The sequence below is a fragment of the Triturus cristatus genome, chromosome 3_1, assembly GCF_964204655.1.
Source record: "Triturus cristatus chromosome 3_1, aTriCri1.1, whole genome shotgun sequence".
Lineage (NCBI taxonomy): Eukaryota > Metazoa > Chordata > Amphibia > Caudata > Salamandridae > Triturus > Triturus cristatus.
In genome coordinates, this window is record NC_140583.1 from 915,399,305 (window position 1) to 915,420,551 (window position 21,247).

General features: G+C 44.8%; 1 protein-coding gene across 1 annotated transcript in view; it reads left to right on the top strand.

The window, feature by feature from the left end:
• Positions 1 to 21,247, top strand: part of PLA2R1 (phospholipase A2 receptor 1) — a 946,386-nt gene that overhangs the window by 190,439 nt on the left and 734,700 nt on the right. The window lies entirely within an intron of this gene.

Consider the following 21,247-nt stretch of genomic DNA (forward strand, 5'->3'; position numbering starts at 1 on the left):
TTTTTAAATCCACAGGCCCAGCAAGGCACATACTTTGTGTATGCTTCATTTATATATTTGTTATCATTATCATGGCAGTGGGTGCAAGACAACAATAAAAATGTCCAGATAACTGGTGATTAATGATCCTGCTGGAGAGCAATCCTTTGCCTGTTGGTAGTTTTGAAATTCAGATAAACTGTATTTTATGTGGATAGCTTAGTGAGTTACTGCCTTTGTCACAGAGATTCTCGTGTAAAAAAGTTTGGGCCGATATACATTTTAATTAGTAAAGCAAACCCCCAAACACTGTGGTATGCTTTAAATCCTGAGTTTGTGCTTCCCCAGCCCAAACTCTCTTTAAATATACTGCTCATCAGTATGGATGACGTCATTCCTACACCTTGTAATCCTCATTGGCATTCCCTATGGACTGATTTACATACTTGTATGATTTACTGTCTCTGTATAATGTGTGCGTGGTGTAAAGTACTGTGACACCCTACACTGATATGAGTAGCGCTATACAACAAATGAAATGCACATGAGAGAGGCTCCAGCGAGATGAATGGCACTGTTGGAGGGTGGTAGTAATGGTATCTTCGGAGAAAGAGGTAATTGGTGTGGCGCCAAAAAAGACTTTCGCACTAGCTAAAGCCAGCCCTGTCATGGCCTTTCTGGTTTTATTTAATTAGCAGTCAGGTCATTAGGGCAACTGTGGAACATGTTAAAGTGTGTGCTAATTATATTTACTGCTATATTCATGTTTTAAGTTTGAAGGTGATTTTGCCGATTTTTTAATGGGAATAAGGCAAGTGGAGCTGGATGGTGGCTGATATGGGGCTGGGGCCCAAGGTCAGCTGTGAGATAAGGTGCAGAGGGGAGGGATGGTAGAAAAGTAGATAATCAGGCATGGAAGTACTTGTGTTGAATCCTGGCCTGTTAGAATTTGAGGGTTTGCACTTAGGTCCAGACATTGCTCTTACTTTCAAATAACTCTCCACATGCTCTGTATATACACACAGAATCCATCCATTGTATCATGGTGACTGTTTGCAAGTAGATATGATGTAATCTAGGCCTTGTAGGCTACCACAAGAAGCGACAAATTGGGCCCTCAGTGGCCCACCCAAATGCATCCTTGGCCCACCCAAAAAACAATTCCTGGAGCCGGGCCTGATCCGAAGGAACATTACCAATAAACATCTGTTACTTTCGATTATGTTGTGTCCGATTTTCTTGTTTTTTTTTAATGGTGTTTTGCAATGCAGTAAGAAAAGCAGATGGTTGTGATTGCCGTGGGAAGTGCTTGTTTTGTTTCCCAGCATTGTTTTTGTTTGTTCACTTAAGTAATAGCTTTAGAGGACTGGAAATCGGCACCATGGCCTCCGCATCTAAAGAGTGGAGAATGCACACCAAATATCCCCCCTTCCCTGGAGTAACAAGCAGGAGGAACGATCTAGCAGGCAGGCCGGGGAGGCGAACTCGGACCGGTGAGGGGCTCGCGACAAACCCCTATCGGGGGCGGGACATTGAGCGGGCAAGAGGAACGTCCGGGAAATTGCCAGGCGCTGGTTGGGCAGCGTGGTTCAAATGGCCCAATAGGCAGGGGGTCTCCTGGTTGCGCACCAGAATTTAAGGATGTGGGGGACCCCCATCTATGACATGTGCCTTTGCCGTGAAAGGAGAGAGCTCGCCATGGGATCGTCTGTAGGAAGATTATCGAGTAGAGCGGTTTCCAGCTGCACGAGAGGCAGACTTGCAGAAGAGAGCTACCCGGCACACTCACTACAGTGAGGGATTTTCAGTCTGAGTCTTGGCATCGGCACTACAGGAGCTAAGACAGGGGGTATAGAGCACAGTGCCCAGGAAGCAGATGGCAGCAGGACAGGAGAGCGGATTGCGAGAGCAGTAAAGCGGGCAGCGGTGTGAGCTGTCAAAAAATGGCTGTGGTGAGAAGGTTTAGGATTGGATAGGAACTCCAACTTAGGAGATGTGAACAACTGTTTTAAATAGATATTGCCTGGTTTGTATGAAAATATGTAAATATGTTAATAAAAGCGGTAGCCTTTTTGCACCATCACCGAATTGCGTTATCTGTGAGCACGGGGGAAAGTGGGGGTGCAGTGGTGCATAAATGGGCCGGGGAGCTCAAGGGACTTGCCCATCTGGGTGGGGTTAGCACGCGTGCCGGGGATGCGAAACCAGACCTGTGAGGGGCCCGCGACAAACCCCTATCGGGGGGCTGGACACTGAGCGGGCAGGAGGTACGCCTGGGAAATTGCCAGGCGCTGATTGGGCAGCATGGTTCAAATGGCCCAATAGGCAGGGGGGCCCCTGGGGGTGCACCAGAATTTAAGAAGTTGAGGGGCCTCCATTCAGGACATGTGCCTTCACTGTGAAACCCACCCACCCACACCTACAATGCGGGCTTCGCAGCCGCAAGCAAGGGATAGGCTCAGGCAAGGCGGTGGACAGCAGACAGAGCCTAATTGCCAAAGAGGTGCTTCTCAAACCTGTGCTCTTGGGATGCCTTACTGCAGGGGCACAGGGAGCAGGCTAAGGGTCAGCATGGGGTCAGCAAAGGGCAGACACGGCACTTGCAGTCCGGGCCAGGCATGAGGGCCACCCACAATACTTGGCAGCACGGTGTAGCCTAGAGGCTGCAATAGAAGCGTTAGACCTGCTGAGAAGGGGCATTGGCTCAGTGCGCTGTCCAAAAAGGGCTGTGCTGAGAAGGTTAAGGATTTAACAGGAACTCCAAATGAGGAGGTGTGAACAACTGGTTTGAAATAGATATTGCCTGTTTTGTATGACAATATGTAAATATGTTAATCTCAGCTGCGACCTTTTTGCACCATCACCGAATTGCATTATCTGTGAGCACGGGGAAAAGAGGTGGTGCAGTGGTGCATAAATGGGCCGGGGAGGTCAAGGGACTTGCCCATCTGGCAGGGGTTTGAATAGATCTTGGGATGTAGCACACTGTACTTCCTCACATTATGATAGGATTCTGAAGCCAGTTTAAGAGGCCCCAGTTAAGCACTGCTTAATTTGTGACGGTGTTTGCTGGTGGTGGGCACCTGCACTCATGTTTCAGGACTGTAACTTATATGCAATCATCAGAATTAGACTCACAGCATGAGAGAGAGAAGCAGAAAAGGAGAAAAAAGAAGGAAAAAGATATCGAAAGAGTGACAAAGGGAGAAAAAAGCGGAAGAGAAAATGAGGAAAACAGTGGCAAAGTAAGAATGACTGGATGAAAAAGATGCTTCGAGACAGGAAGCCTAGAGTGGTGAACCAAAGAGGCATCAGTTGGAATCAATATTAGATGGCCTTTGTGTTCGCCCACCCTGGTATTTAGCACCACCGGTGGTGACCTCTTTAGAAAACATTTGGGCCTTGGCACTTACTGTTTTTCAAATTAGGAGCTTCTAGTAAGGTATTAGGCATGTCGTGAAAGTGCAGTCCATAAAAAAATAGGATTTGATGCACTTTGGCAAAAATATGCCATGTACAGTATGCAGAAACAACAGTACAGTATGGGCAGCACACTTTGAGGGACCTCAACAGCCTTGCTATGATAACGAACACAGAGGTGCATATGAACCACCTGTATTACCTCTAAGGGACGTACCCTTATTTGCATGAAGGCATTTCATCTTCAAAGGAGGCATCCCTTTTGCCCTGGTACATGATCTCATTACAGAACACGTGCCAGGACAAACAAGCATCCCAGCAGGGTGTATGCCAGAAAAGTGGGATTCTTTTGGAAGGATTTAAAGAGGGTCCTAGTACCAAATTGCAGTCATCCTGTCAAAGAAGATTGTAAATCTGTAAATGATCATGGAACACAATTCACTTGAAGTATTCCCATTGTTTCTCATAAAGTTTTTTCAAGTTATGTGATCTCATCTTGTCCATGCTAATCTCTAAGCATGACAGAAGGACCTGGATTTACTAAAGCTTTGAGCTTGTGCAAAGCAACACAAGGTTTTGCAAGGATATTTACTATAAAAAACAAATGGCTTTTCTTGCTGGAAAGGTGCCATTTTCTCAGCACAAAAACACCTCTATGCTGCTTTTCATCATCTTGCATCAAAGAAGCATTAATGGGACGCTACTGAAGAGGATCCGCGCAAATACCAATTTTTTTTATTCAAAGCCCAATCCACTAAGACAGCCAGACTGGGCTTTACATAAAACAAATATCACCTGCTTGAAGCAGAGGTTAACAAGAGGAAATGTGTTAATTTCTCAAAACCATGCATTGCGTAGCACATACACAAACCCTGGGATTCTTCTGAGTTTGTCTAGGAATAGGAATTTGTACTGAAGGGTACGCTAGACAGCATAAACTCACCTCTGCATCATGGCGTGAGGCTCTGTGTCATACAAGACAGGCCAGTCTCAGTAGCTATGGCACTGTACTAGGTTTTGACCCTTGTGCAGCACAGTGCAACACAGTGCATCGGCTTGGGTCCCTTCCCTGTGTATTCTGTTTTACAAAATGCACGTGGCTCAACTGGAATAAGCAGCCAATCAAAGAAACAAGCAACGGGTGAGACTTTAGAGCAATTGCGCTGGCTAGCGTCTGCCTTAAATTCCCCAAGGAAGGAATGACTTAAAAACCAAGTGACAAAAAACCTAGAGGGGACTTATCTAAACATTCTGTTCGAGGCATATGAGCTGCAGATTGTACACTTAGCATAGATCGCCATCTGGTGTTGGGCCCGGATGTTTGCAGTTTGTTTTTGTTCTTTGGACAGTCTTTGGAAGTCACGAGTTTGGTGACTCCTCCTTCGGTCTGTACTGCGCATGGGCTTCGGCTCCATCCTCAGATTGTTTTTTTCCGCCATCGGGCTCGGATGTGATACTTCGTGCTCCGGCTTCGAACTTCTACGGTTCCAGCCTCGATGGAAAATCCTCGTTTCTTCGAGTTTCTTCATCATCATCTTCATCCCTCGAAGCGGCACTTTTCTCCATCCCGTACATCGGCACCGGCCTTCGGGCCCTCCTCGACTCCGGTCCCAGCTGATGGAAAGGACTCCGTTCAAAAAGTGGCCAAAATGTGGGTCTAAATTTCCCCACACCGACCTCCATCAGGTGTGTAACCTTTGCCTCTCTCCAGAACACGAGGCTAGAGACTGCCCCGCCTGTAAGTCTTTTCGATCAAAAAAGACCATCCGGGATCGAAGAGCTCGACGCACCATGGCGCACTCATCGTCCGCAGCTCCACCGGACATCTTCGGAGACGACGCCGAAGCTTCGGGGCAACTACACACCGAGCAGGAGGACGACGTCGTCAGCACTTCCGAAGCCGACGACTCCGACGTGGAGGACATCACACCGGTGCAGCGGGTCGTGAGTACTGTACCCCCTCCCACCCCCACGCCCAAAACCAAAGAGACTCCGGTTACACCCTCGCCTGCAGGCCTGGGCAAAACCAAGCACACAGCTTCTATCACCCCACCTTCGGGCCCGGTGTTGAAGCCTCAGAAGTCTCACAGCAGCTCGGGCTCGAGCCAGCCGACGCCTGGTGCTGAAAAACACCATCCGGCACCGAAGAAAGTGATACCCAGCTCGACTCCGAAGCCACCGGTGCCGAAGCCTGGACTCTCGGTGCCGACAAAGCACAAACACAAATCTGTCGGCACCGACGCTCCAGCACCGAAAACTCCTTCGACGCAGAAAAAACCGGAGGTTCCAAAAAAGCATGGCGCACAGAAACCATCGAAACCCTCGGCTCCGAAAACATCGGCGCCAGCGGACGATTCGGCGCCACTGGATCTCTTTACACCAGACCCTTTGCAAAAGACTCTATTTAAAGATCCAAAGACTGGGCTATTGACTTTAGTTGTCAAGAAAAGACGACTTGACACCCCGGCTCCTCCTCCACCGCCTAAACGGAAGGATTCTGCTACTTCTCCTCTCAGAGTGCCCTCCCCACTACCTCCTCCTCCGCCTCCTCCACCTCCTCCACCCCCTCCACCTCCCAGGTCTCCGCCACCCTTACCTTATCACTCCCCGACCCCGTCCCCAGATCCGGATTTCGGGGATCCACATTATGACCCAGCGGACGCCCCAATGGACCCCACTCCACCGGGGACCCCAGACCCATGGGAAGACTACCATAACCCTGACATACCTGATATGCCTCAGGACGACCTATACCCATCCAGGCCGTCTCCTCCAGAGGACTCCTTAGGTTTTCACCACTTACTGCAGAGAGCAGCACACTACCATGGGGTGCAAATGCATAGTGAACCAGTGGAAGACGACTTCCTACTGGACACATTTGACATTCAGGACAAGTCCACGTCTATCTTGCCCATGCTTAAAGGTGTCACCAAGCATGCTGCAGAGGTGTTCAAAGACCCAGTCAGGGCCAGGGTATTGAACCCTAGAATGGAAAAAATTTACAAGGCGGCACCCACAGACCCTGCATACATCAAGGGCCCTGCTCCCTTAGATTCCCTAGTTGTGTCCACAGCTAGAAAGCGGGCTAACTCCCAGTCCTCAGGAGAAGCCCCACCGCCAGATAAAGAATCCAAACTTCTAGACGCGTCTGGCAAACGCACCGCCTCCCAAGCTGCAAACATGTGGCGCATTGCAAATGCACAAGCGCTACTTGCGCGCTATGACAGAGCACACTACGACGAGCTTGAGGCTCTTATGCAGCACCTCCCCGAAAAACACAAACGCAAGGCTCATGACCTAATACAGGAGGGTAAACTAATTACTAACACCTCTATTAAGTGTGCCCTCGATGCAGCTGACACTGCTTCTAGAGCCATAAACACTAGTGTCCTGCTTCGTCGTCATGCCTGGCTCAGGATCTCAGGGTTCAAGCCTGAAGTCCAGCCGTCCATACTAAATCACCCCTTTGACCAACAAACTCTCTTTGGGCCAAAGGTGGACGAAGCATTAGAAAAGATGAAAAAGGACACAGACACAGCAAAGTCTATGGGGACACTACAATCACAAGCCCCCAAACGCTCCTTTTGACGCTGATCCTTTCGTAGCACAGGCAGAGGCTACTCCACCGATAGCGCCTCTACCTCCTACAAGTCCCCTCCTCAAAATACCTTTTCAAAGGGCAACCAAAGGGGTGGTTACAGAGGCAACAACAATAAGGGCAGGGGCAAAACTAACACCACCAGTTCTGCCACCCCGCCCGCACAATGACTTCCCTTCGCTCCCCCCAGACCATTCCACTCAAGTCGGGGGCAGACTACAAAACTTTATACACGCATGGGAGTCCATAACATCGGACAAATGGGTGACCCAAATTATTCGGTCAGGGTACTGTCTCGAGCTAACATCTACCCCACCCAATATCCCACCAAGGCACCGTCCAATGTCTCAAGAACATTCAACATTGCTCAAACAGGAGGTGCTCTCCCTCCTCCAAAAACACGCTATAGAGCAGGTCCCCGTCAATCAGCAGAATCTAGGGGTCTACTCTCTGTATTTCCTAATACCGAAAAAAGACGGGACCCTGAGGCCCATTCTGGACCTCCGGCCCCTAAATGCATACATACATTCAGACCATTTCCACATGGTCACCCTACAACAAGTCCTCCCGCTCCTTTGTCAGGGAGACTTTCTTACTACCTTGGATCTGAAAGACGCATACTTTCACATTCCAATACACCCTTCTCACAGAAAGTACCTCAGGTTTGTGGTGGACGGTCAACATTACCAGTTCACAGTTCTCCCCTTCGGGGTCACCACCGCACCACGGGTGTTTACCAAATGCCTAGCAGTTGTAGCAGCACACCTCAGACGTCAACATATTCACGTCTCCCCTTATTTAGACGACTGGCTCATAAAAGCCGCGTCCTACAACCAATGTGTGCAACATACCAACAGCACCATTCAACTGCTCCACCGGCTAGGCTTTACGGTGAACTACCAAAAGTCCCACCTCCTACCATCTCACACAAAGCAATATCTCGGGGCCACTATAGACACCTCCAAAGGTATTGCCTATCCAAACTCAGCCAGAATCGCAAGCATGCAAGCCTTGCTCAAAACATTCCTTCCTCAACACTCTCTTCCAGCAAGAGTGTTTATGAAGCTCATAGGAATGATGGCGTCCTGCATTTTTATAGTGCCCCATGCAAGACTCCACATGCGTCCACTTCAAGAGTGCCTAGCACGACAGTGGAACCAGGCCCAGGGTCAGCTGACGGATCTGGTGTTGGTGGACGGCCGCACCCATCACTCTCTGCAGTGGTGGAACACCACAAACCTTTCCAAAGGGCGGCCGTTCCTGGACCCGGTTCCTCAGGTGATTCTAACAGCGGACGCATCGCTCTCCGGCTGGGGAGCGCACCTCTTACACCTCACAATGCAAGGTCTATGGACGCCACAGCAAAAATCGCTCCACATCAACCATCTGGAGCTCTTGGCGATCTTTCTAGCCCTAAAATCTTTTCAAAAACAGATTTCGGGCAAAGCAGTCCTCATTCGCACAGACAACATGACTGCAATGTATTATATCCAAAAACAGGGGGGGGACACTCTCCCCAGCTCTCCCGCTTAGCCCAGAGCATATGGAGATGGGCAATTCCCCAAAACATCTTTCTCCTGGCGCAGCACGTTCCAGGCGTACAAAACACCATGGCAGATCTGCTCAGCAGACAAACGCAACAACTACACGAATGGGAACTGCATCCACAAGTTCTTCCCCGTTTCTTCCAAATGTGGGGTCATCCTCAGATAGACCTCTTCGCCACCCACGAAAACAAAAAATGCCCAAGCTTCGCCGCCAGATACCCACACCCATTGTCCAAAGGCAATGCGATATGGATGAACTGGTCAGGCAGATTTGCATACGCCTTTCCACCTCTCCCACTAATTCCATTAGTGGTAAGGAAGCTACAGCAGCACTCCCTCACACTCATTCTGGTAGCCCCAACATGGGCCAGGCAACCGTGGTACACCACACTACTACAGCTATCAGTGGTACCACATCAAAAACTGCACCTCTCCCCATGCCTCCTAACCCAGAACCATGGAGAAATCAGGCACCCGGACCCAGCTCAGCTTAACCTTGCGATCTGGCTCCTGAAATCTTAGAATTTGGTTACCTTAACCTTCCCCCTGATTGTATGAACATTATCATGGAAGCCAGACGTCCTACCACTAGAGCATGCTATGCCGCAAAGTGGAAAAGATTTGTAATTTACTGCTGTAACAATACAATCAACCCTTTAGATGCATCCATACAGCACATCATATGCTATCTGCTCCATCTTCACAGGTGTAACCTGGCATATTCATCCATACGTCTACACCTGGCAGCGATTGCTGCTTATCTACAAAACAGACAGCGGCCTTTATGGAAGGCCTTAAACGAGTAATTCCTCCCAGGGCACCACCTTCCCCTGTATGGAATCTAAATGTAGTTCTTACACGGCTAATGGGTCCACCCTTTGAACCAATGCATAAATGTGAGCTACAGTTCCTCACCTGGAAAACAGCTTTCCTCGTAGCTATCACTTCCCTTAGAAGGGTTGGTGAAATACAAGCGTTCACTATACAGGAACCCTTCCTACAAATACCCCACAGCAAGGTCATACTTCGCACAAATCCGAAGTTTCTGCCCAAGGTCATTTCCCCCTTCCATCTCAATCAATCGGTGGAATTACCTGTCTTTTTCTCGCAACCTCAATCTGTTGCAGAGAGGGCCTTACACACACTCGATGTTAAAAGGGCTTTGCTGTACTACATACAAAGAACGCAACCCTTCAGGAAGACTAAACAATTGTTCGTTTCCTTCTCTCCACCACATAAAGGCAACCCCATCTCTAAATCAGGGATAGCTAGGTGGATTGTAAAGTGTATACAAATTTGCTATCAAAAGGCAAAAAGAACATTATCTGTTCCACCTAAAGCCCACTCTACTAGAAAGTTAGGGGCTTCTATGGCTTTTCTAGGGAACATACCCTTAGATGACATCTGCAAAGCAGCCACATGGTCAACACCGCACACCTTCACAAAACATTACTGTGTAGATGTGCATTCAAAGCAGAAAGCTAGTGTGGGCCAGGCTGTACTAAAGACACTTTTTCAAACCACTGCAACGGATACCGGTGGTCGCCGCTAAGGTTGGGTACTGCTATATAATCTATGCTAAGTGTACAATCTGCAGCTCATATGCCTCGAACGGAATATGCTACTTACCAGTATGCATCTGTTCTTGGCATGTAGAGCTGCAGAGTTGTACACGCCCACCCGCCTCCCCGGCTACCTGTATCCGTTCCAGTCCATCTTATTTAGATACAACAACACATGGGTTTCTCACTGTTATTACTACGCTCCATCATTTCCCTGTTGGCGAAAAACAATCTGAGGATGGAGCCGAAGCCCATGCGCAGTACGGACCGAAGGAGGAGTCACCAAACTCGTTACTTCCAAAGACTGTCCAAAGAACAAAAACAAACTGCAAACATCCGGGCCCAACACCAGATGGCGATCTATGCTAAGTGTACAACTCTGCAGCTCTACATGCCAAGAACAGATGCATACTGGTAAGTAGCATATTCCTTCCAGGAATATTGCTGAAGCAAAGCATAAACTTACTGACGGCACACTGTTAGCAAACTGGGGAAAACATGAAATTATAGTCTTGCAAGAGACCTGGTTGACCAATCCAATGCAATTAGCCGGTCATGTCCTCCACCATGTTGACACAAATAAATTACATCGATCCGGGAGCCCAAGAGGGGGACTCAAGGTTTATGTATCAACTGCACTAAATGTTATATCGGAGCAATTACCTACTTCGATTTTAGATCTCTAGGTAATTAAGCCATATGGTAACCCCAGTAATATTATTCAATATCTATGTGTATCCTAATGCACAAAGAAAGACCGTATTATTCAAGAAATTAATCTACAAGATAGCAGAAACAAGATTTATGAATCCCACATTGGAAATACAGATGACAGGTGATTTTAACACCAACTTAATATACACATCGGAAGAATATGAGCACTTGTCAGATGAAAATTCAACCTGGGCGGTTCACCCACAGGCCAGCTGTCCTCAGAAATGACCAAACCACATTGCTAAAGAACTAGTCACTGCCCTAGAACATCTAAGCTTGAGGGTAATTAATGGTAGAACTCAAGACGATGACAGCTCGCCCGCCCCCAAGTTCACATATTACAGAGTGACCTCTGGATCAATAATTGACTGTACAATTCGCTAATTCGCTCCTTGAAACTATTAAAGCAGTTAAGGAAATATAAAGTCAAAAGTTCTACACAAAGCGACCACTTGTATCAACACCTGTTGTTGAGCTTAAATCCTGCAAGACACTAGCTGGCACCACTGAAAATTTGAAGCCTAGAAATGATTAACCTGAAGTGTCTCAAGTGGTCACACCATTCTCTCCAGAAGCTGGCTGCCAAGGCGAAAGCAGTACTTGAGTCTAGTACAACATCTTACCTCCAATAAAAGCATGGACTTTATTTTCAGCAAGATTGCTAATGCATGGTTGAGAATTTATACCCAAAGAGAGGCATATAACCTGGCGACTGGAGAGTTTGATGGAAAAAAACATAAACCTGAGAAAAGAATTGAGATGGGCAACCAGGAAGGTCAGAAAATCCATCGCTACAACACATATGGGAGAACATAAAAAACCTGAAAAAGCAATTTAAAAACCAACTCTGGGCAGAGTGGCAAACAAAATCAGATGAGTTGTGGGCAAAGCTCTTCATTAACTCTAAATGAACCAACACTAGAGCTTTCTGGGCAACAGTTAATGGCATTGGAAGGAAAGCAAGTAGAACACACAGCTTAAGTGTCTCTAAAAAAGACTCTGTAGGACATTTAACGAAGACCTTTGTTAAACAAAAATGTTTCCCAGAGCAAGAGCAAAGCAATGATACTGGGACAAATGATGTAAAAGACTTGGTTATATTTATATCATGTAGGATGTTACATCAGTCACCTCTACCAGGGAACCAACATCATAAAGAGGCAATAGTAGCAAAAGTGATCAGGGCAGGACAAAGTGATGGGGCACCAAGCCCTAATGGGATCCCGCAGGCAATTTATAAGTTAGAACCTGATTACTGGGCCAGCCCGTTAACTGCACTATATAATGAGGTGGAGTCAACTAGTCTAATCCCCAGCAGCTGAAGAGGGTCAACAATAAATCCAATCTTCAAAGGAGAGAACCGATCTAGCCCAGCGAACTATAGGATAGTTGCGCTCATGTACTCAGAAGCCAAATACTATGCTTTAGTAATTTTGGAACATCTAGTTGAGTAGTCCAACACTATCAATCTGGTTCCTTTCAACCAGACAGGGTTTTGGAAAGGCTATGGAACCACCATCAATACATTGATGGTAACAACAATTACAGACAAATGTAAGCACTTAAAGAAAAAATTGCATCTATGCTTCATAGATTTTAAAGCTGCATTTGATCGGGTGGACAGAGCTGTCTTGTGAGGAAAGCTAAGGCGGCAGAGTCTCCATTGCAAAACTCTGTGACCCATTGAGCAACTGTATACACACACCTGTTTCCAAATCAAGTTGGCGGACAGAACAAGTCTGTTCAGGAGTATACCCACAGCTACTGGTCTTACATTAGGATGTGTTTGCCCCACACCTGCTTAACATTTTTTATGGCTAACCTATCCCCCAGGCTTGACCAGGTAAATTGACATCCACCGGGACTAGAATCACTAATCCTGACTCACCTCTCATATGTAAACGACATTGTCCTACTGAGCCACACAAGAGTGGGATTACAAAAAACAATTGCCGAATCAGCAGAATTGGCTGTGGCCAACAAATTAGAAATAAATACAACTTGGATGAAAACAATATCTAATTGGAAAGGATCTGCCCCCCCCCCCCCTCAAGATCAAGCTACTTCAACAATAAATTGAATTTCCAGGTGCACAAACAGTACACGCTGAAGAAAAGTCAAACTTTGATGTACGTCTTTTTGTGTTCTCGCCAAGAAATTAGACATCCCTTCTTTTTAGCCACTACTGGCTGTCAATGCTGCAGAGCTACTCCCAATGGTGGCTTATGCAAGTGCTTTTATGCATGGAAAAGATGCCTCAATTCTGGACAAACTGCAAACGAACACCAACAAGCAGGTTTTTGTGCCTCTCCAGCACAAGTTCACCTGGAATTTGAGCTTTCGCAGCAGATCATAGGGAGAAGATATATCACTATTAAAATATGGTACAAAATATGGATAAATCAAAGCAGCCCACTGTACAGCGCCTTATGGCAGTCTTTGGAAAATGACCCCATTTGATCTGCAGCAAATATTTGAGCTCTTCACTGCAAGAAACGAACACAATTGACCTGTGGCACTTAAATGTAACGCATCCCGCTTCCTACCGTGCCATCAACAAAGTCGCTAACCTGCACTCTCTCATCGACGACAAGCATGCTCGGTCACATGCCTGGATGGTAATACAATCCTATAACAGTTTTAAAGCCAGCAGCATACCTCAGCACAATATATCCAGCGTATTTAAAGAGAAAGCTGTGGGTCCTGCCATCTCAGGCTGACCAACCAGCATGGGAATGCAAAGGCTCAAAATCATGCAGACTATGTAGTGACCCAAAGGAAGATATTATTTATCTGGTTTGCATATGCCCAGCACTAAAGAAATCATGTATTTTATAGCTGAAATCCATCTTTAATGAACAGGGGATCCGAACTTGTCGGATGGCTATTATAAAGAGCCTTGATCCTTCGGACCCAAAATCTATTGTAAACTGTTGACATTTTTAACACTACATGCTAAACTACTTAAATAAAGCTTGATCTCTCTTGGTACAGCATAAATTATGGATGTTTGGAAATTTTTAGTAGCACTGCGGCACGTTAATGACCAAGAAATCAGATGATCAATATACCTTGTCACTTTAAATACTTCTTAGTGGTTTACGAGCCGATATTTTAATGTACAGCATTTTCTATACTACTTGAAGCAAGGATTATGTATTTTTTCACATGTATTTATCTACTATGGCACTTTATCGCTGATATTTTAATGTTCAGCTTTTTTATATCAACTGAAGTAAGGAATATGTAGTTATTTTATGTATGTCACATTCTCAGATTGCTTAGGTCGATCGCAGCTTTAGAAATTAGTACCAAACACTTAATACTAACTGGTAATTTATGAACATTGGTGAAAAAAGTAAGTTTTTAGGACATTCAGCATTATATATTATTAGCTAAGATTTTATATGCTTATAAAAATGTATGTGTACGGTCATGTTGTGTATAAATGCCTTTTGCCATATAACGAGTGGGATCTAAAATTTATTAAGAGTGGAATCTGCACAGAAAGAGCATAAGACCCGGGGTTGCTTTGATCAGTCTTGTACAAAGGCCTATTCAAATCTGAAGAAAGTATTACACACGAAGGACAGAAGCCCTGCTGAAATTAAACAGTAGAAGTATGTACAAGTGTGCTCTTAAAGCACAAAAGGAGAAATTAAGGGTGGATGCTTGGCAGGCATTGCATGCCACTTGCCTAAGGATAGATAACATCGGTTTCTGGAAAACAGTTAATGCTCCCTTTCTGGGTCCAAACGATACTCCTTCAGTAGTAAATGCAATAAGCGAGGATAGTTGGGTGCAACATTTTACCACCCTATATAGTGACGATAATAAGGTCCAGACAGAAGGTGATTTAGTTTCAGAAATATCTGATGTTACCAGAACCGCAGAGGTCCCATTGCTCCCGCTAGATATAAGTTTCTCGTTAGAGGAGGTAGTATGTGCCATTAATGCTAGTGCACCGGGAAAAGCTCCAGGACCAGATGGAGTCCCTGTAGACGTGTACAAATCTAATCTCTCCTTATGAGCCCCCTTATTAACCAACGTTCTTGACACTTGCTGTCAGCAAGGTCTGATCCCCTCATGGTCCGAGTCAATATTGATCCCAATTTTTAAAAAGGGGGATCGAAACAACTCAGCATGTTATCGTCCAATATCCTTGTTGGATTCACTCCTCAAGGTGGTAGGACGGGTTGTCTTCAATAAGCTACAAAACTGGGCAGATGATGCTGCCGTCCTATCAAAATTTCAGTATGGGTTTTGAACAGGTCTTGGAACCATCGAACAGGAGTTAAACCTAAATCTAATAATAAGTAAATATACCCAGGCTAAGGAGGAACGGCTTTATATGGTATTTGTTGACCTTAGCTCAGCTTATGACTGCGTGAAGCATAATAGGTTGTGGGGCATTCTTGAAGAGATTGGAATTGACCTTCCACTCATACATTTCATGAGAGAATTATACAAAGATGCAGGGGCGAGAGTTCGGTTTGGAAAAGTAGGTGAGTGCACTGCTAAGTTCCCAATTAGAAAAGGAGTGAGACATGGCTGTGTGCTCACTCCTTTTCTTTTTACTTTATATATTAATGGCCTTGGCCAGTTTTTAACAGAACATTGTCAGGACCTTCCAAGTATTAATAATGGCCCAGTACCGGTTTTACTATATGCAGATGATGCAGTTTTAATGGCTGGAACCCCATTAGGTCTGCAAAGATTTGTTAATAGTTTTGCCTCTTTTATGCAATCCAGAGGTTTGAAAGTGAATGCTACTAAAACCTATTCTATGAAGAATGGGAAGAAGTATGTTAAGGACTGCAACATTTTTATTGATAATATAAAAATTGAAAGCACTAAAAGATTCTCGTATTATGGGATTAACTTTGATAACAAGGGGTCCTGGTCCCCTGCAGTTCTTGCTTGGAACTTGCCGTTCTCTAGAGCTGCGAGTGCTGTGATAAATATCCCCAGAAAAATAGGTCATAGACCAGTGCCCGAATTATTACTTATTTATAAATCAAAGTGTCTCACGACAGCCTTGTATGCTGCGGGAATATGGGGCTTTACTGATGTGCAGCAATTACAAGTGACTGAAAATGCTTTCTCACGATATATGCTAGCAGTTCCAGGTTCTATTGCTAACTACATTTGCCATTTGGAGCTTTGCCTACCATTTGTAACAGATCTGGTCAAAGTTGAGCCTATCATGTTATGGCATGAGGTCTGGGTGACAGATGAGACCAGTTTTGATCGTGACATTATTAAAGATTGCTTAAGACTGGACAAAGATTCTTTTATCCATTGGTTTAGGTATATTAAGCAAATAACGAGTGAAATGGGCCATTCTGAATATTTTGCTAGGCCTGACACCATGGGATCCATTTCTAGAAATGTATTGAAAGCCGAATGTCTTGCATTTCTCTAATCAAAAAGATGGTTTAGTGAGAGTGCGAAACCCACTCTTATGGAAAATCAGTTGATGCTATCATGTTCGGATATTCAAGCTTATTTGGTCCAAGTGTTAGGAAGTTTTGATCGTATGTTATTGACAGGGTTCCGCTTGGGGATTCTCCATAGGCTTGTTAGCTTTACCACCATAAATGACTGGTCAAGAAATTTGGATCCCTGCCCCTGCGACGATGTGTCAAGACAATCAACACTCCATATTCTTTTATTCTGCAAGTTTTACTCCAACCCTAGAAAAAGGTTTATTTTACCTATTTAAAAAATTTCAGGTTTAAGACAATGTCGTGTAGCATTTTTAATGCTACCAAAATTGGAAAATGAACTGATTGCAATATATGTAGCCTTTTTAAAAAAAAAATCATTAAGTATAGGAAGTCTATGTGTAATTGAAATTTTGAGGTAGGACCATGCAGAACTGAAATGTTTTAGATCAGCAGTATATGTTAAAATTGCTTTTTAATGTAAATTTGTATTTTACTTCTGGGCTTTTATGATTTACTTTTAAATCGAATAAAGCTATTTCTGATCTGATCATATTGTGATAGTTTTTATTCACTTAAAACAATAAAATGATTGATTGATGATTGATTTACAGTGCATCATATGTGGTTGCTGTGCTGCACTGCATAACAAATTTGTAAATCTGGCCCAACATGTCATGAGCATCACATTGTTGAACCGCAAACAGACAAGATCATGTGACTGAGCAGCAGATGCATTATGCAAGATGCTCTTTCAAGCTTATTCCAAAGCTTGAGTTATTTTGAAGATATATGGACAGAGTCAATAACAGTGAGTCTGTATTTGTTGTTTACTCCATCACTCCACGAGAAAAGTCCTGTTTCGGTCTCGCCTACGCAGCGCGCATGCGCTACACTGGCAAGACTTTTGCAAGGGGCTTCAAAAATCTGACCACACGCTTATGCGTGTGTTTTGTTTTTGGTTACAGGCTATTGGGCTTTGCGTGCGTCTTTCTAAGAAAGACAGCACGCAATTGGGCAAAGGCGGGTGCATGTCCTGCCTTTGCTCCGCCCATGGCCTAATGCTTGCGGTTACCCGCACGGGCGCCATGTGTTTTGAATTATCGTGCCCAGACGCGTACGCGATAATTCACAACACATGGCTCGCTGTGGTCCGCGCGCGCACACCACCCGCGTGCTTATTTTAAAGATACAGTGAACTTGCATCCATTATTTTTGAAAGTAATAATAGTTTTGTTGTTTCTTTTCTCTGACGCGTTACCAGGCAATATGTAGTAGTGCATATGTTGATCTTGGAAAGAAGGAAACATGTATTGTTCTTGCCTGAACAGCTTAATACACCAACTTGTTTCACCAGCTGTGGTACATATAAAACAATGCACCCGAAAAAGAACAAATTCCAAACTTTAATCGAGAGACAAGCACACAAAAAAATCCTCACGACCCCCACCTGGTTTTCTTATTTTGTATTGTAGGGGTGCTATTTGTGGTCAATAATTATACAATGAAGTGTTGTTACCGCGAGGTTAGATTAGCCCCGGTCTCTCCAGTTGCGTTTCCGGGTCACGGTGGTTTGACTGGGCCCGGGGGACTCTGGGATTGCTTTGGAACGCATGATGACTCAGTATGTGCTGCTAATGAGGGGTGTATTTTGCAGTTTGCCCTGTCTTGGAGCTTGCCCTTGTTTTTTTTTGTAGTAACTTCCACGTAATCCCCACGTTTGCGCACATTTCATTGCCACTTTTCTGTGTCCGACTGCGCTGGTTTTACTCCCAGCCCCTGGTGGCATTAAAGTCAATAATATGTGCGCCGAGCGGGAGCAAGTCCAGAGACACTGCATTGCACAGAGCGGGGAAGGTCCACAAATTATAGTGGCAAGTAACGAGTCTAGTCGTTTTTTTCCTGTCCCTCCTTCCCTGTGCACCCATGTATTCGTGTATTTTTAGGAATTGTTCACTGCGTGTAGCCCCAAAGCACAGTGTCTTTCCTTTCTACTTATTCCTTATTGTCGTCCTGCCCGTGTCTCCTACTACTTGATCCAAGTTTTCTGTCACAGGATTACCAAATGTCTCCATATGGACGAATCCATTATATCCAGGCCTGTGCGTAACCTTTACGATTCCAATTGATCATGGTTCATAATTCCAATCGTCGTAGCTGCTGCCAAGAGGACCCATGTCATTTGATGTGTTCAGTTAGGTCTAACTCTTTTAACAAACAAAAGGGTGCATTGTGGGACTTGTAGTTTCGCTTCTACAATTGTAACTGTAGTCCTCGCAAGTGATAAGTAAAAAAAATATAATACAATAATTATACAATGATTTTCATTACCCCTTGAGTTAAAGCCAAAAACCACGTGCAGACATTCCCATGCTCCTGAAAACTACGAGGCCAGACAAATGGCAGACATGCTGCACTAATACTGATTATATCATTTCTTGCAGTTTGTCCCTCAATTCTTTTAGTAGACTCCCAGTGTGCTGCAGTACCCCACCCCATTTTGCTGTGCTTGCTAATACAGCGTACCCCTACACATGCTTGATCTGGACTCAGTTGATGTAGACCCCCCTTAACCATCTCCTCCATGTGCTCAGTGTTGACTTTACCCTCGCAATGCGCTCATCATGTGCTGTAGGCTTTGCCTTACTTGAGTAGAAGTAAAATGCTAACCACTGACTGGTCTTTGGGTTGCATTCAACTTAACTTTGATTAGAATGTGCTTCAGGGGGTGGTGTCACTTGTTTTTTAGAGAAGGAATATGATATCTGAATGAGTGTACTTTAAAGTTTGGAGGCGTTTTCAGTAGATGCCAGTCATATGTGAGCAGATCGCTCTGTCTGCGCTCATCTTAAATCGAACTGGGACATTGTTTATGTGTACGGCGCCTCATACATTACCCAGTCATGGCTGAGTACTGTGCACGAGTCGTACACTGCACGTGTTTGACGGTTACACTATTGTGTGGATAAATAAATATGCACCTCAGGTTGCACTAATAAATACCATAGCAAAGTTGTCAGAAAAACATACCATATTGTCCCTTCCACACGCTCTGAACTTTGCAAATATTTAAACCAAGAATGAGCAGATTTTAAACTATTTTAGCTTGGTTCTCAACAGTTGGGTGGCCACTCATATAGTATGTCAGACTTTTCTATCATCCAGGTACCCTTGTTTCGAGTGTGTTCTTTTGGGTCATGTATGTACTTTGGCAAACTTGATTTATTGGTTTTAACGGCATTAACTAATCTCTGTAACTGAGCAGGTAGAGCCACCACCATTGCAGAGTTTAAGTTTCGCAAGATGGTGGATCTGATATGTTGCAGCATGACTAATTCTCAGTTTTCCCTATTTTCTGTGTATGTAGGTGCGTAATGAAAATTCTTTGTTGCATATATAACCAAAACTCCATTTTCTTTTATGCGGAATACTAGTATCATCTGTAACACCAGTCAGAATGGTGATTTTGTGATGTCTATGGTTGAGCACTGCTTATGTCACAATTGCCACATAAATTTTATCAAAATCCACAGGCTCTGTCAGCATGCTGCAGACTTCTGTACAGCACAGCGTAAAGACATAGGCAAAGTCAATGTCTCTAGCTAAACACTTATAAGGTCCCAAAGGCGAGACCTATTGGCTATGCCAATGCTTGTTGAATCAGTAATTAATTTGTCCTATTTGGCAAATTGTTTCTAAATCTTTTTTTAAAAGAGATCTGGCCACCTACTTTTGATCTTGAAAGGTTTCAAGCAGGTTGGTTCAGGGATGGAATTACAGTGATGAATCTACATATAGTCTTCCATTTCAAATTCCAATTATTATTTTTGGGAATCGTGAACAAAGAAAGTGCCGGACAAATTGGCAACAAACTTGGTTGTATTCTTTTTTGGTTTGATGAATCTGCCCAGTGTTTATAACCTTTCCGGCTGCACTTGCTGGAAGTGGTCTATGTCAATGTCTAGTTAGCACAGTGCACAAGTCACAGCCTTTGGGATGCCCTGTATCTCTGCCTGAAGCACTGTTCTGTGTATTCATCAAACAATATAGCCTGTGATCAAAACCCCTGCCTTCAGTATCCGCTTAGTTGGACTTGTACTACTACCATTTCCCTCAGTACATGCTGGGTCTTATCTACTGGAGCACCACTATTCTGTACTGGGACATGACAATTGGAAATGTGGTGGCTGTGAACTGCACCCACTGGCCATGTTCTCTGAATTGCAATGAGTTTGCAAAGTGTCCAACCTCTGCTCACTAAATCTGTTTTGCAAACTGGGTGGCCAAGGTCCAACAACCCCATCTCAAATGCCTGACTCAGTTCCTCCAGGTGATACAATGGGGCCACATGTGGCTTCCTATGATGCTCTGGAGATCCTGTCCTCGCTAAGACCTTGTATCACTGCCTTCTCTGCTTTCAGGCTATCATCATATAATATCCATGGATATCTCACCAGAAACCTTGGAGACAACTTCTGTTCAGGGAGTTCATGGAAGCCCTTACCGGTAAACATCAGAAGGTTTACTCTCAACCAAAAAAGGCTAGCAATAGCTGTGATCACACTCAAAACGCTTGTGGGCGAACTAACCACTATAAAGTCCTCAGTTGCATTTGTTCAAGGGAGTACCGATAACACTGACATAGTGCTCAAATCAACTCAGACATTACCTTCTTTCAAGCCAGAATGGAATCTTCAGAAGTGTACCTCAGCATGCTAGAGGACAAGGTTGACTACTTGACTTGGGTCAAGAATTTTGGTTGTTCCACAGGAAAATGGTGGGCTTGGAGGACAGAAGTAGGCAGGAAGGTATTAGGATCAAAGGTGTGTCTAAACTTGAGAAACAAGAGAAAGTGATGGCACTCCTGAGTTCATTCCACCTGCCTCGATTGGATCAGACATTCTCAACTCTATTCTATAGGGAACACCCTAAAAGAATCAACAAGCCAGGCTTCCAGAAGTCCATCATTACCTGCTACTT